The sequence below is a fragment of the Scardinius erythrophthalmus genome, assembly GCF_964197995.2.
Source record: "Scardinius erythrophthalmus genome assembly, chromosome: 25".
Lineage (NCBI taxonomy): Eukaryota > Metazoa > Chordata > Actinopteri > Cypriniformes > Leuciscidae > Scardinius > Scardinius erythrophthalmus.
Window position 1 is genome coordinate 28,527,097 of NC_138245.1, and position 14,347 is coordinate 28,541,443.

The window sequence follows — 14,347 nt, forward strand, 5'->3', positions numbered from 1 at the left end:
CTGCCCCCATCCCATGCACCGATCACCCCAGAGTTGCTGTTTACATTTGAGTGGGTCTCACTGAACTATGTAGCTCAGACAAGCCCTTTTACAAACAGCTCATCAGCCCATGTTTCTGCATGGATTAAAATACCATATAACCATGCTTGATGCGGCTGCACCAAACCCATCACGGGTAACAAGACAGATCCACTGTTCACGGGGGTCAGCGTAGGAGATAAATAGACAGATAGATAGAGTAAATGAACTTGAACTGCATGCTTCATTGATATTGTGTCAATGTGAATAATGTTGTAGTCCTAATTTGCATAGGCCATGGAAACAATCTAGTCTGTAGGCACGATGTGTGTCAAATGTCTATCAACATTTATTTCATTTTATTTCAGAGCTCCCTTTGCTCTTTGTTGATTGATTGGTTATTTAAGTCATATGACTGATCTATAGATTCCGTTGACAATGTATTTTATACTGGGGGTGTGATTTAATGTGCGGAAGAACAAATACATATAGTTTATTCCTTTTGGAATAGTTAAGCGTTTCCAAAAGATTTGGGCATTTTTAGAAAGAAAAATATGTTTGATAAGTAAGTTAATTTAGTCTGATGGCATTGTTTCCCCCAACAGAAATGATACGTTTCTGACTACTGTATCAAAATGGAATAATTTGATGTATTTGTTCTCATTGTTCTCAGCCTGACCTTTACAAAAAGCTTTATTATACTAATATATACTGGCAAAGTGAGGTTTTTTTTTTTTTTTTTTTTTTTGCTGTTATTGTTGTTTTGTTGTACAAATTTTTGCCTTGTAAAATGTTTTTGTAAAGCTGGAATATCATTTACTGTATAATTTACTTCAGCCATCAGGAGCTTCAGCCATTGAGTACGTCAAGGCAGTTTTTGAAGAATACTTTACTGCTTATGATGGGTAAAATAACATGGAGAACAATACCAGTCTCTTTTAGTCTATGACAGGCAAGTGCTATTCTGTTGCTTCTCTCCAGAGACTTTTACGGTTTCAGATAAAGGCACAATTAACACTGCATGGAACAAATAATACAAATAGTAAAAAGCATAATTTGAGACAGATTGTAAATTGAGCAAATTTGAGCTATAATGTCATTCATCATCTACGTGCTAGGCAAAAAACAGTATAGATACAGATGGAGGTAGAGGAGAAACTGAAGTGTATTGTAGTGAAAGTCCCCCCTCCTTCACAGGTCCAAACTTCAGCGGCTTAGAAGCTCTCTGGGAAACTCTGACCATTGAAAAGGCCATCTGGTCAAGTTCACTGTCGGCTAATTAGCAATGAGACATTCAAAGGTTTTCTTTTCACCTCTGTAGACAGCAGACTTGTAAAAAAAGAAAGTTACTTGCAGTTCAGACAAAATAGATGGAAAATAATTTTTGGGAAGAGAAGAGGTGCACAAATGACAATCTGAGAATGCTGTTTTTAAGGGAATGCTAACAACATGGACTACAGGATTCATGTTATTTGACTCCAACAATACACATGTGGAATTATGTGTTGTTCAGTGTGTTCAAGGTTGAAATGCCTTGAAAAAAAATAAGTACAATATTACAGTCACCTGCCAAGCTAATGTATTGCCAATATTAGGACATTCACACTGCTACTGGTTACAAAAACTACTGAGAAAAAAATAAAATGTGTCCAAATTAGCACTCACCTCTCAAAAAGGTAAATCTGGACTTGAATATGGTGATTGGTAAGTATTAGTTCGTTGTAGGAAATGAAGAAATAAATGTAGGCTACTATACATACACACATTATCCAGCATGCTTTCTGACTTGGGTCAAATCAGAGTCAAAAAAACACTGTAAAAGTGTATTCAGAATGTAATGCAATACATATGATTTTGTAAATGGTTACAGAGAAAAACTGGGCATCTCACACTAAACTATTGAGGATCACACACTACCAGACATCATCATTTCGAACACAACAAACTCACACAGAAACATTTGCCTTGTTGCTAAGAGACTCATGACAAATGAAAACAATGTGTTTTCTAAAATAAGCTCAATATATAAAACATTTGATATTGATAAATAATCTGTGCCAATCATACACTGTGATTTTTCAAAGAAATTTGTCAACTCCTACTGTTCAAAATGTGCAGAATAGCTATGGCTTTCAGCAACTATGACGACTTCAGACTGTAAATTAGAGAACAAAGTAGAGTAGAGTGTTCCTGCCTTAACAAATATTGAATACAACAGAAGGGTTGTTTTCATTTTGTGCAACAGTCTGTAAATCACATGATCAAGTGTCTTCTCAGGAAACTGCGTAATGAAGTTGATGAACTAAACAAATTAGGGCATTATCAAATTGTACAGTCTACTCAGGCACTGTTATGTTCATGAGGTTAGAAGGGTGGGAATCTTGCGATGCTATCTAACTCGAAAATTTAATTTAATTCTGTAAAAAGATGGACACAGTATGGCAGAAGTTCTAGATGTGTTTGGTTGACACAATATATTGAGGCATTGAGCTGTCAGGATATTTCTAGTATTAAGAGTATTTCCCTTTCCAAAAGGCAAGCTGTCAAGACAGTTGGTAGTATCTGAAGTTGTAACTTTGATTTAAGGCAGTAAAACTGGCCAAAATCAAAAGCTCTCTGTGATGTTGGATGTAGATTGGGGGGTAAAATGAGTAAATGGGAACTGCTATACAGGAAACAATTGTCAATGAAACATTAGCAGTGTTATTGAAAAGAGGAAAGAGAGTTTTGAGCATGATCAAAGAAGCCATCTCATGTGACAGTGCCTCTCCGCGTCATCGTTCTGAAACTCTCCCATATGTGGCCGTATGACCCCATTCCAGATTTGCCGTTGTCATACACCGAGCGCAAAATCCATCCTTGCATTAGGGAAGGTGGTCAGATCCTGTCCGTTTTTCCACTCCTCTTTTTCCAGGCCCTTACAACACTAAGCTGAGCTTAAAAGTCAGCTGACATGATCAAAGATACCAAGTCATATTCCAGCTAACGAGACCAGAGTGTTCCCGATGCATGGAGGAGACCTCCCAGAGGACGGGAACCTGCGGCGTGCTCTCCGACATGGGAAAGGACCGACTTTTGTGGCTCGAGCCCCATTACCGTTCACATAATTGCTTTTTCCATTGTAGCCGCCCACTCTTCCTCCTTTTGCCTTTATTGTACGCATACAGCTAAGGGAAGCCTCTTGCATTCATCCCACTGAGATAGAGAGATCTTTTCTTTCACCCCCCTTCTATAATGTACATTTGGAGGGTTCGTGTTGAGCGCGCTTCTGAAGACATCAGAGTGCACTCAACGGCAGCGACGTCTGGAAAGGAATGAGAACAACGGGGGTCCCTTTTATTTGGCTATGCACTTATCTTAGTCCGGATGGGCTCTTTGTTGCCCATGGCCAGTGAATTGCCACTTCCACCTGACCGACAGAAAAACATCAGGCTGGAGTGGTGCCTATAGAAAGTTGTACTCGAGAGTTTCCACCTGGGCTGAAGGGAGGGAGACGGTCCCTGCGAATGAAGAGAGCGAGAGTAGCCAACGTCAACATGCCCTTCAAGGGGGCCAAGCCCTGGGGCAGAGCAGCTGAGTTGGACGAAGAGGTTTGAAAATGGGGGATTAGAAGGGGAATGTGTTGGGCTAATCCACCATTATGCCACGGGCCTCAGGTCTTTAGTGACCTCAAAGAGTAGAAGGGCATTCTGCCGCCCAGAGAAAACCAGAAAACTGTCCGAGCAATGCCTAAAGGTGCATCACATTTAACAACCTGTGAAAAAAGGTCGGTAGTGTAGAGATGTATGATAGTCAGGTCCGAATCTTCAAGATTGTGTAACCCTGTAGGCATTTTTGAGGAAAAGTTGTTATACCACATTTTTAGAAAGTTCAATGTCTCCTGAATAAGGATCCACCGTATAACATTGAAATAAGGGTCCCATTTTCTTGTAATTGTTATCGAAACAATAGGTGCATTATTCACAGCCGAAACACTACAGGTGGATAGGGTAAATTTTTTAAGTTATAGATATCACCATAAAACCTTTCCAGTTTTTCACTTACATAGAGACAGACATTTTTTGTATTACAAGTTTTCTAAAATGTCATGTTTACATATGCAAATGAGGCATACCAGTATGTATATATATATATATATATATATATATATATATATATATATATATATATATATATATTTAAATATATATATATATATATATATATATATATAAATATATAATTTGAGGGGCAGGCATACTAGTACGCAGTTCTCCCTTTCGGGCTAGCCCTGTCTCCTCGCGTCTTCACGAGGGTTGTCGAAGCAGCCCTTGTTCCTCTCGACGACTGGCTGATCCTAGCTCACTCTCGAGACAAGGTTTGTGAACACAGGGACCTAGTGCTCCGGCACCTAGCTTGTCTGGGCCTTCGGGTCGACTGGGAGAAGAGCAAACTCTGCTCCGTGCATGGTATGGAAATTGACTCGGTCGCCATGTGTGCGCAGCTTACGAGCGAGGGCATGGCAACACGGCACGCTCCGAGTCCCAGTGACTTCGACCTGCCGTGAGACCTTCACCCCGTGGACGAACCTCAGTTTTCCCAGCGCCTTTGGCATGTCAATTGCCTTGAGTTGCAGGCCGTACGTCTCGCCCTGCACCGCTTCTGTGCGTTGCTCACGGGTCAGCACGTATTAGTCCGATCAGACAATACCACGACAGTAGCGTACATCAACCGACAAGGTGGTCTGTGCTCCCGCTGTATGTCGCAACTTGCCCGCCACCTCCTCATATGGAGTCATTCTCTGACCAAGGACACGCTCGGCACGGATGCACTGGTGCACAGCTGGCCGCGGGGCCTCTGCAAGTATGCGTTTCCCCCAGTGAGCCTTCTTGCGCAGACTTTGCGCAAGATCAGGGAGGACGAGGAGCAGGTAATTTTGGTTGCCCCGTATTGGCACAACTGCACCTGGTTCCCAGAACTAGTACTCCTCGCGACAGCACCTCCCTGGCCAAATCCCCTGAGGAAGGACCTGCTCACCTTATGGCACCCTCGTCCCGATCTTTGAAAACTCCACGTGTGGCTCCTGGACGGGACGAGGCAGGTTTGAGTACCCTACCACCTGCGGTGGTGGCTACCATCACTTCCGCTAGAGCATCGTCCACGAGACATCTCTATGCGTTGAAGTGGAACCTCTTCGTGAACTGGTGTTCTTCTAAACTTCAAGAACCCACGAAATGCCCGATCAGTGTCGTGCTTTCCTTCCTGCAAGAAGGGTTGGAGCGAACGCTGTCTCCCTCCACCCTGAAAGTGTATAGTGCCGCCATTGCCGCACATCACGACGCAGTTGATGGTAAGTCTCTGGGAAAGCACGACCTGATCACCAGGTTCCTGAGGGGAGCGAGGAGACTGAATCCTCCTCGCCCTCCTCTCGTTCCCTCTTAGGACCTCTCAGTGGTTCTAACTGCCCTTCAGAGTGCTCCCTTTGAGCCTCTGCAATCAGTGGAGCTTAAGTTCCTGTCAATGAAGACAGCGCTCCTGGTTGCATTGGCCTCCATCAAGAGGGTAGGGGACCTGCAGGCATTTTCGGTTGACAGAGCGTGCCTGGAATTTGGACCGGTTAACTCTCACGTGATCCTGAGACCCTGGCCTGGATATGTGCCCAAGGTTCCCACCACACCCTTTCGAGATCAGGTGGTGAACCTGCAAGCGCTGCCCTTGGAGGACGCAGACCCAGCCTTGGCACTGCTCTGCCCAGTACGCACCCTCCGTGCTTACGTAGACAGAAAGCAGTGTTTCAGGACTTCAGACCAGCTCTTTGTCTGTCATGGTGGGAAGCTGAAGGGAAAGGCTCTCTCCAAACAAAGGTTGTCTCACTGGATAGTGGATGCCATTGCTTTGGCTTACCAGCAGCATGGTCGACCATGCCCCTTTGGTGTGATGGTCCACTCCACCCGGAGTGTGGCATCCTCTTGGGCTCTAGCGCATGGCACCTCGCTAACAGACATCTGTAGAGCTGCAGGCTAGGCGACACCTAACATGGCCTCTGTGCGACCTCCACTGTTAAGCCTCTCTGAGCATGTGTCTTTCCCTTGGCAAGCCACCTTGCCACCCCTGGGTTTGAAATATTCCACCTGCGGCTGGACACCCCAGTGATTCTCAATATGCAGCCCCCTGGGGTCATGTGTATTCCAAGTCCCCCCCTTCGGGCTGGGCATAACTGCATATTTCCACTGATATATGCTTCCCAGTGTACCTTGGTACCTTGGCATAATTCCAGCAGCCATTAAAAACTGTTAATGTTGTTTTTTCATTGTTTACATGTTTAAATATTCTGAGAATGCATAGTTTAGTTCTAATGTTTAATGTTTAAACTGCAATACATTTTTGCAGTTAATTTTGGCAGCCATTTTGTTTTTATTGTTTATGCCAAAACAGTGATGTTTACAACTTGTTATACGGCAGAAATGGATTCAGCACCTAAAAATCATATAGAAACAACACTTGAAGTACTTTTCCTCAAAAATGCCTACTGCATCTTATCCAGGGCTATTTATCTATTTTGGGACTTGACTATGAAGCACAAGTCACTTTCTAACCAATCAGCTTTCTGTTGGTCAGTGCAGCAAATTCGTGTGACCAACTTGAACACGAGTGAAACTTGCATGAGGAACTTTATCACCCTCGCATGAAACTCCCAATCGTGCAAAATCTTAGGCCCTGTCCCAAATAGCACACTTCATATGCACTTAAGGTCTTGTGGACTTCCACATGCGTGTGTCCATTAGGGTGTTCCATTTGTCATTTTAGGTTTCAGAAGACTGTTGACAAGCGACCCCTTTGAGGCCGATATTCACACTTTTGCACTGAAGCTCTGCAGAAGACTTCTACCCGACAGTCAAGCGGCATTACGGCACAAGAGTTCGTAGCCGGAGGAAGATCGCAAAGGGCTTAGGGCTTCATTTGGGACAGGGCCTTAGTGGAATAAAGGGTTTTCACTCACAACATTTCACCAAGCAACTGTAAATGTGACTTAATGCAATGACAGTATTTAATTTCTCCTTTTTTTCTGTCTTTAACACAAGACAAGTGATGCTAGACCTTCCTGTTGTATCCATGACAATCCAACATCTTTGTTTGACAGATCATCATCCAACATAGACGACTCAAGAAATTCCTCATGGCATCTTTCATGTACATTTTGAGGTATTTTGACTGAAGTAGTAAGTTTTTGCTTTACCTAAATTACCTGTGAATTGATTTCCAGCCAGTTTCCAAACAAGAGCACCCGAATGATTCTCACCTCATCCTGCATTCATTTAGCTCACTGCATTTCATTCTGTGTGAACACCTGACCTATAAATGCTAAATCTACCATTGCCAGCGCAGCACCCACTGCTTTCAAAGGCAGATGGACTTAGATGGACTGCATTGTTAAATGATAGACTGTCACGAAACTTTATTATTACATTCTCATTAAATCGCTGGAAAAACAAAAAAAGTCACATGCAGTTTAAAAAAAATATTGTTGCCACATATGATTACTGACATCCATTGCTTAGAAATGACATTACATAAGTTATATTGAAATGGGGAGCCACTGTTTTCAAAGACAATCTCAATGACACCATGACTTTTCCCTTCTACCTCTCATCACAGGTCACTTCTTCTCATATACCTGCACCTCCTACTGTTTGAAGACATTCCCTCCTCCAGCTAGTAAGGATGAGCTTTATGGTTCCCCAAGCACAATCGCACTCACTTGGAGACTGTCCCAGCCCGGCACCGGAGTGATCCAAGTCTTAGGGGAAATAAGACGACAGTTCATTGCAGCAACCACTGAAGTCATCATTCAGGCATCCATCAAAATATACCAACAATGCCACTCTCTGTCTCCATTTAGACAAGATTTGGTTAAGATTTTAAGCAACTTGGTTAAAAAATATGAGAATACATTTATGTGGATTTATGATTTATGATTTTAGAAAATGGGACCTGTCAAGGGTTTAGGGCCTTTGCAGTTGAGAATTTCATCTAGTGTTAACTACAGAAGCCCTATAGTCCATGCGTTATAATGTTTTGTCATTATCTTTTCTTAATTTTCTTGTGAATACAACTAAATCCGACTTGACTTGTCGACATAACATTGTTTATTTAACCTTTTCAGTTGTTTTTTCTTGGTCTCTTGGTAAATTTAACTGTCAAGCAGGATTTATCAAGTTAACTTTTATAATAATTTTCATTGGCTCAAATAATTACTTAAAGTGATAATTCACTCTTTCAAATGAAAATTCTGTCATCATTTACTCACCCTCAACACTGTAAAACATTATATGATCAATAAGTTATTAGAGCATTTGTTTTTAATTTGCTTAAACTCATCAAAATAAGTTGTACAAGATTCAACTAATTCAACTAATTTAAGTTGATTGTGCTTAAAAATTTAAGACAGCAACTTTTTTTTACTGTGAAGTTGTTCCAAACCTGTATGAATTTCTTCTCCTGAAAACAAAAGAAGATATTTTGAAGAATATGGGTAACCAAACATTTGATGGGCTAAAATTACTATGGAAGTCATTGGGAACATCAACTGTTTGGTTACCGACATTCTTTAAAATATCTTCTTTTGTGGTTACCAGAGGAAAGAAATTCATACAGGTTTGGAAAACCTTGAGGGTGAGTAAATGATGACAGAATATTCATTTTTGGGTGAACTATCCCTTTAAAACTTCCCTGTGTGTTTAGAGTCACTGCATTGCAACTAATTAGCGCTATTAATAGAAATATTAAGAAAGTGATGTGATTATAATGAAAAGGATCAAATTTATGTCTAACTTTTGTCCTGTTGCTCTAGCTTCATGGAAACACTGGCCGATTCCATGTCAGATCTTGTTAAGTCTCCTGTTTTTCTTTTCGCGGCTACCTTTTCAAGCCGTAGAGTTGGAATTAATTTCGTCAGGACGTGTCCTGCTGTGTCCGGCTAAATCCTGTCCTGGGAGAGACATGCTGAGTCTGTCTCTGGGGAAACAACCACTAATGGATACTTTCAACCTCCTCACTTTTAGCTAATGTTTCTTCTGTGAAGAGAAAACAAGAGAAACGTTGCCTATTTAGTCTCAACTGACACTTTTTTTTAAAGGCCACATCATTGACTTCTCAGAATTGGTGTTTCCTTCACTTTTACTCCTCTCTTTACAGGAAGGAGCAATTGTCAACAGATTACCGTATTATGAGACCTGGTTTAGACATTTACTGCAGTGCCCTACACCTCACCTTACTGTAAAAATGTATATTGGCAGCGGGTTCCTGTGATTTCACTGGCTCTGGGGACAAATAACTAATATTGTTGTTTATTTGCATGTGCTGTTTGCATTTGATTCACTATACAAATATGCAAATCAGGTAACTGCAGAATATGTGCTTAACGTAATTGTTGCAGGTATTATGTGCTAGGTGAATAGCGCTGACATTTGTGTGTAAGGCGTAATCATTAATAAGCCTGCATAGAAATTTAAATATTTAATTTAAACGCTAATGATTCAGTGCTATTTCAGCTCATTTAGTGCTTAGTTAAGATAAATTGAAGGTGGTTATTGAGTAGGGATGGTTCATGACGGTATTTTTAGTTTTGATATTTTAGCTGTGGTGCTTTAATTAGCATACTGATAGTGTTTTAGCTGGGAAAGAATTTTTTAATTCATCTCCTATAAAGTCCTTGCACATTCAAATAGACATATTTTGCTGTTGCGTTTCATACAGCTTTGGAGGGAGGTTTGCATCTGCATGAAATTACATGAGTCACTCCATCTATTCTCTAAATGGAGTTAGGCCTATTTATCTTATTGGAGTGTTATTTTAGTGAGATACTATTACAGTTTTTAATTATTTTATATTTTCTGTTTTCATTTTAAATTTCACTCAGATGTACTCTAGGTTACAATATGCAAGAAAAGACTTGTTGCTACTTATCATGGTAAAAATAATCACTTTTTTTGTCACACTTGATCCATTTTTGAACGCAACAACATGTCTCGTGAAGTCTTCCTGAAAGTTGTCCAGTCGTACCAGCCTAATTATACATGGTTTCCTAAAGACCAATTACTCAACTGATCGGTCAGACAACCCAACAACTAATCGATGCTAAAAAAAATGTTGTTCTGCACATCCCTTTTAGTGAATAAGACACAGGTTGTTTAGTGAATTCACCCCTCTGTGTCCCATAAGGCTTAGGGACAATTACCATTATAAACGTCTCATACTTACATACTCCATGTAAGACAAAAGAGCTTGTATATGAACACAACAGAACAAGTTTCATACCGCTTAGTATACGCACCACAGATTACTTCTGAGTGAAAAGGCGTAAATCCATGTAGTACTGTATTGTATGCCAGTCACAGTGTTAAGGCTTTGCTTTTCTATTCTGTCCGAACAATAGCTAGCCACATTCGCCACAATCCCTGAAGCAGACAATGTGGTCTGTGTCTGCTAGAGTTTGTATGACACGGCGGGCAGCCCAACACAAAGACGGCATACAGCGAAGACACACGCCCGAGAAAAAGATGGTAAATGCTCTCGTTCCGCCGTCAAACATGTCAGAATGCAAACGAACTTCATGTGACTGTTCCTTCATGGAAGTCTCTACATAAGTCATGCATTTTAGTGTAAAGTGACATGCATCACAGTTTGAACTGACCGACAACAATGCTAATTGACCCCGGCCCTTATGCACACAAAGTCAATGTCCTCATGTAAAGGTCAGATGGACACGTGTGGGGTGTGTAAATGACAAAAGAAAAGAGGCAAGACTACAGAAAGTGCTTCCAAAGCCATTACCATGGAACTCTGAATTACTTTGCATTTGTTTTACATCTCATCAGCTCAAACAAAAGACAATGGATGTGTGGTAACAGTAAAGGTCTGCACCAAGCATCCGAACACCCAGCAATCACAATACTGTAAACTCCTAAGGTATGTAAAATCAAACATATTTCAAACCATGAATGCATGAGAGTGTGTGATCATTACTAATGGCTAAACCTTTTTGCCAATTTCAGGGTGGCTTCCCATAGTTGCTCCCAACAAACGCTGTTACACAAGACTACCAACATCATCTTATCGTGCAAGGGGTAATGCAATGTCTATGTATATTTTATAAATAAATACAAAATACAGTTTTAGTTATTTTAGTACATCTTGGTAAATGAAATGAAAATGAGAAGTGTTACTTTATAGCTGAAAAAAATAAGTTCTGCATTATATACTGCATTATATTATATTAGCAGATACTACCTTTTACATGTTTTAAAATCCAACTAACACCATGCAGTTTAAGGTGATAGTTGTGCTTTAAAACATGGTAACTTGTCTATAGCTGGTCCAAACTGATTTAGTTTGTCTGTGGCAACAACAAACCAACTATCGGGTACTATTTTACCGATCTAAGCACATGGTCTAAAGCTCACGGCGCTAGTTTAAACGAAGGGAAAATGGTCGGCGCGCCCACCTCATGGTATTCACCTTATTTTTAACGGAAATACGGACGCAGCCAGTTGACGGTATTTTGTGCGAGACTTCCGGTCAGGCACTTCCGGTCACTGGCGCGCTGATCACTTTTCACCATATCGGTTAATTAAACAAGTGTTCCTAACAACTAACTCATCGTCATGGCTTCGGGGAAGACCGGGATTGTTTGTGCAGTTAGAGGTTGTCATAAACTGATACAAAAGAAAGGTTTACTTGGAGCAGGAGTGTTTTAATCATCGAAATCATTTACATTTTAATCAGGCGCCCTACGACCAGAGACACACTGGCTGCGTGGCGTTTCTGTTGCGTGGCGTTTTACATGTCTTTGCACACCAGAAACGTGTCTGACGCGGCACTGCTAGGTGACATATGATAAGCCTCATTCATTGGTGATTATATTCGACATAATGGGGAGAGAGTTGTGGAAGGCCTTTAATGTTAAACATATATATAGCAGCAAAGACAACGTCGGCAGTATTGACGGCAAAACAGGCTACAGAATATTTCGTTCTGTATTGACAGGTGCAATATTAGAAAATCGATTTTTTTTCATTGCATTTATATCTGCATTTGTCAAAACCTAAAATTTCAAACATCAAAATGTAATTTATTAATATGTATTCATGTAAAATTAAATACAAAGATCTTTTCCTATTCTATTTTGTCTGGAAACGCTTCCAAAACGCTTGCGTGTCGCGTGAAAAATAGGCGTCGATTCTATTTATAGCATGCACGCGTTTTCCGCGCCTGTGAGACGCGCATGTCACGCAGGCAGTGTGCACGTTCTAACCTGTTAACATGGGAGCCGAAATAAAAACGGACACGCAGTGTGTCGCCGGCCTGAGGAATCCCTTCGCCTGTGGTTAAAAGCTTTACATTTGAAGAAACCATCGAAACGACCGTATGTTTGTTCTTTTCATTTCGTGAGCACCTATAGAAGACCACCCGATACCAGAAAAGTGGCTGGGCTATGAAGTCTCAATAAAAACCATGATAAAAACTCCAAGGAGAAACAAAATCATTATAGTAACCCCTGTATAAAATCTAGTGATCATGGCATAATGGCATGATCATGGCATTTATTTTGTATGATTTACAACTATTTATAGCCATCTACTTATTGCTATCCATCCTATGCTTTGGTTGCATTCTTATGGCATTATTAATACATTTGACATGACAAAATACCTCCATATTAGTCCAGTGTTGGCTCGACTATGTTTAGGGCGGGGCTGAAGGAGCCGGTGAAGTTTTGGCACTCTGCCAGCTAGATGCATGAGTGTTTTCAACCAGGTCCGGTACCCTAACTGAGTGAGGCGGGGCTTTAGTTCTTTGTAGTATTCATAGCTACGGCATGTGTAACATTTTTCTATCAACTCTGCATAATCCTTCGCGATCGATATGTTATTTAGCCCAGGGAAGCGAGGAAACGGAAGTGCCGCACAAAAACCGGATATTGGACCCATGTTTACTTCCGCGTTCGAAAATAAGGTGGATATAAAGGCTGTCCCTATTCTCTTAATGAGTAATGGGTGTGTTTTGGGCGTTACGTGCAATAAACCAATCAGAGTCTCATCTCCCATTCCCTTTAAAAGCCAGTTGCGCTTGCGCCTTGGCGGATTGCTTCTCTAGCGAGGAAACGGATCGGCTTGTGCGCAAGGTTAAAGCGTGCAAGCAGACCATCAATGGGACAAAGTGTACGCGCGTTGTGGACCCGCCTATAGGCGCACATTACAAACACACTCTTTAAATAACAAAAACATATTGCCTCAATCAGTTGCCTCAAAAAAGCAACGCTCCAACAATGCTCCTGAACACACCTCGTTTTCAGACCAGCACGCCCAAGGGCGCACAAATGGGCGCAAATGCATTTTTATTTAAACAACATGGTGCAGATGTGAAAATGATAATTACGTCGGGCTGAAACTGGCAAAAAACACTTCAGCCTGGCGCTGCATTGAATCATGTTATAAAACCCCTCTTGACCACCTTAAAGGTGCATTGCGCAAGTCTCTGAGTTTTTGCAGAACTATGCCCCCTCTGGCGACAAGCGAAACTGCAACACTGCAACTGAACGCGCATGACGTCACGCCCAGTCTCACATTCCGACCCGAATCCCTCTTATTTATTTTACTGTACAGGATTATAGAGGCAATCGCAGTGATCAGAGAAGGGCTCATTCAGCCCATCAGGCAATTGTTTAAGCATGTATGGGTTAGAAAAACGGGTATTTTTAACATGAAATGTTGCGCAATGCACCTTTAAGCTGCTATATGTCCTGTTTTTCCAGCAGAAACCTTGACCTATAGGTCCTATGTCCTCAGTGGCATCCTAAATGGATGGTCATCCCCCTTAACCACTTTAGACCAGCTAGAAACCAGATAACTGTTCCAATGTAGATCTGCTAATTGAAATACACAATGAAGTCTTCTACCATAAAACTTATACTGACACTAATATCATTGGTGTTACAGACATCTAAAGTGAAAATAGACCATTGTACCCATCGGTCCCTGGCATTCTGCTCATGGCTAGTTCTGCCCACTCCTCAGCAGTGGGAGGTACACAAGAGGAACTGTTTGTACCACTAACAAGGGGAGGTAAATGGACATGAGGGGTCTCATTGCTACCACAGGTCACCTTTCACGTTCACCTCCACTATTCAGCTGCCAGCACGCTCCAGGTGGACTATTCAATGCCTCTTTGCAAGCTGTGGCCTAATATGTAAGACCAAACCACATTAGAATGAATTGTAACAGTTGCACTCATGCTGTAAAACTTTGTGCATTGCACATTATATAAGAGCTCAGGCCTTACTCCAAAACAG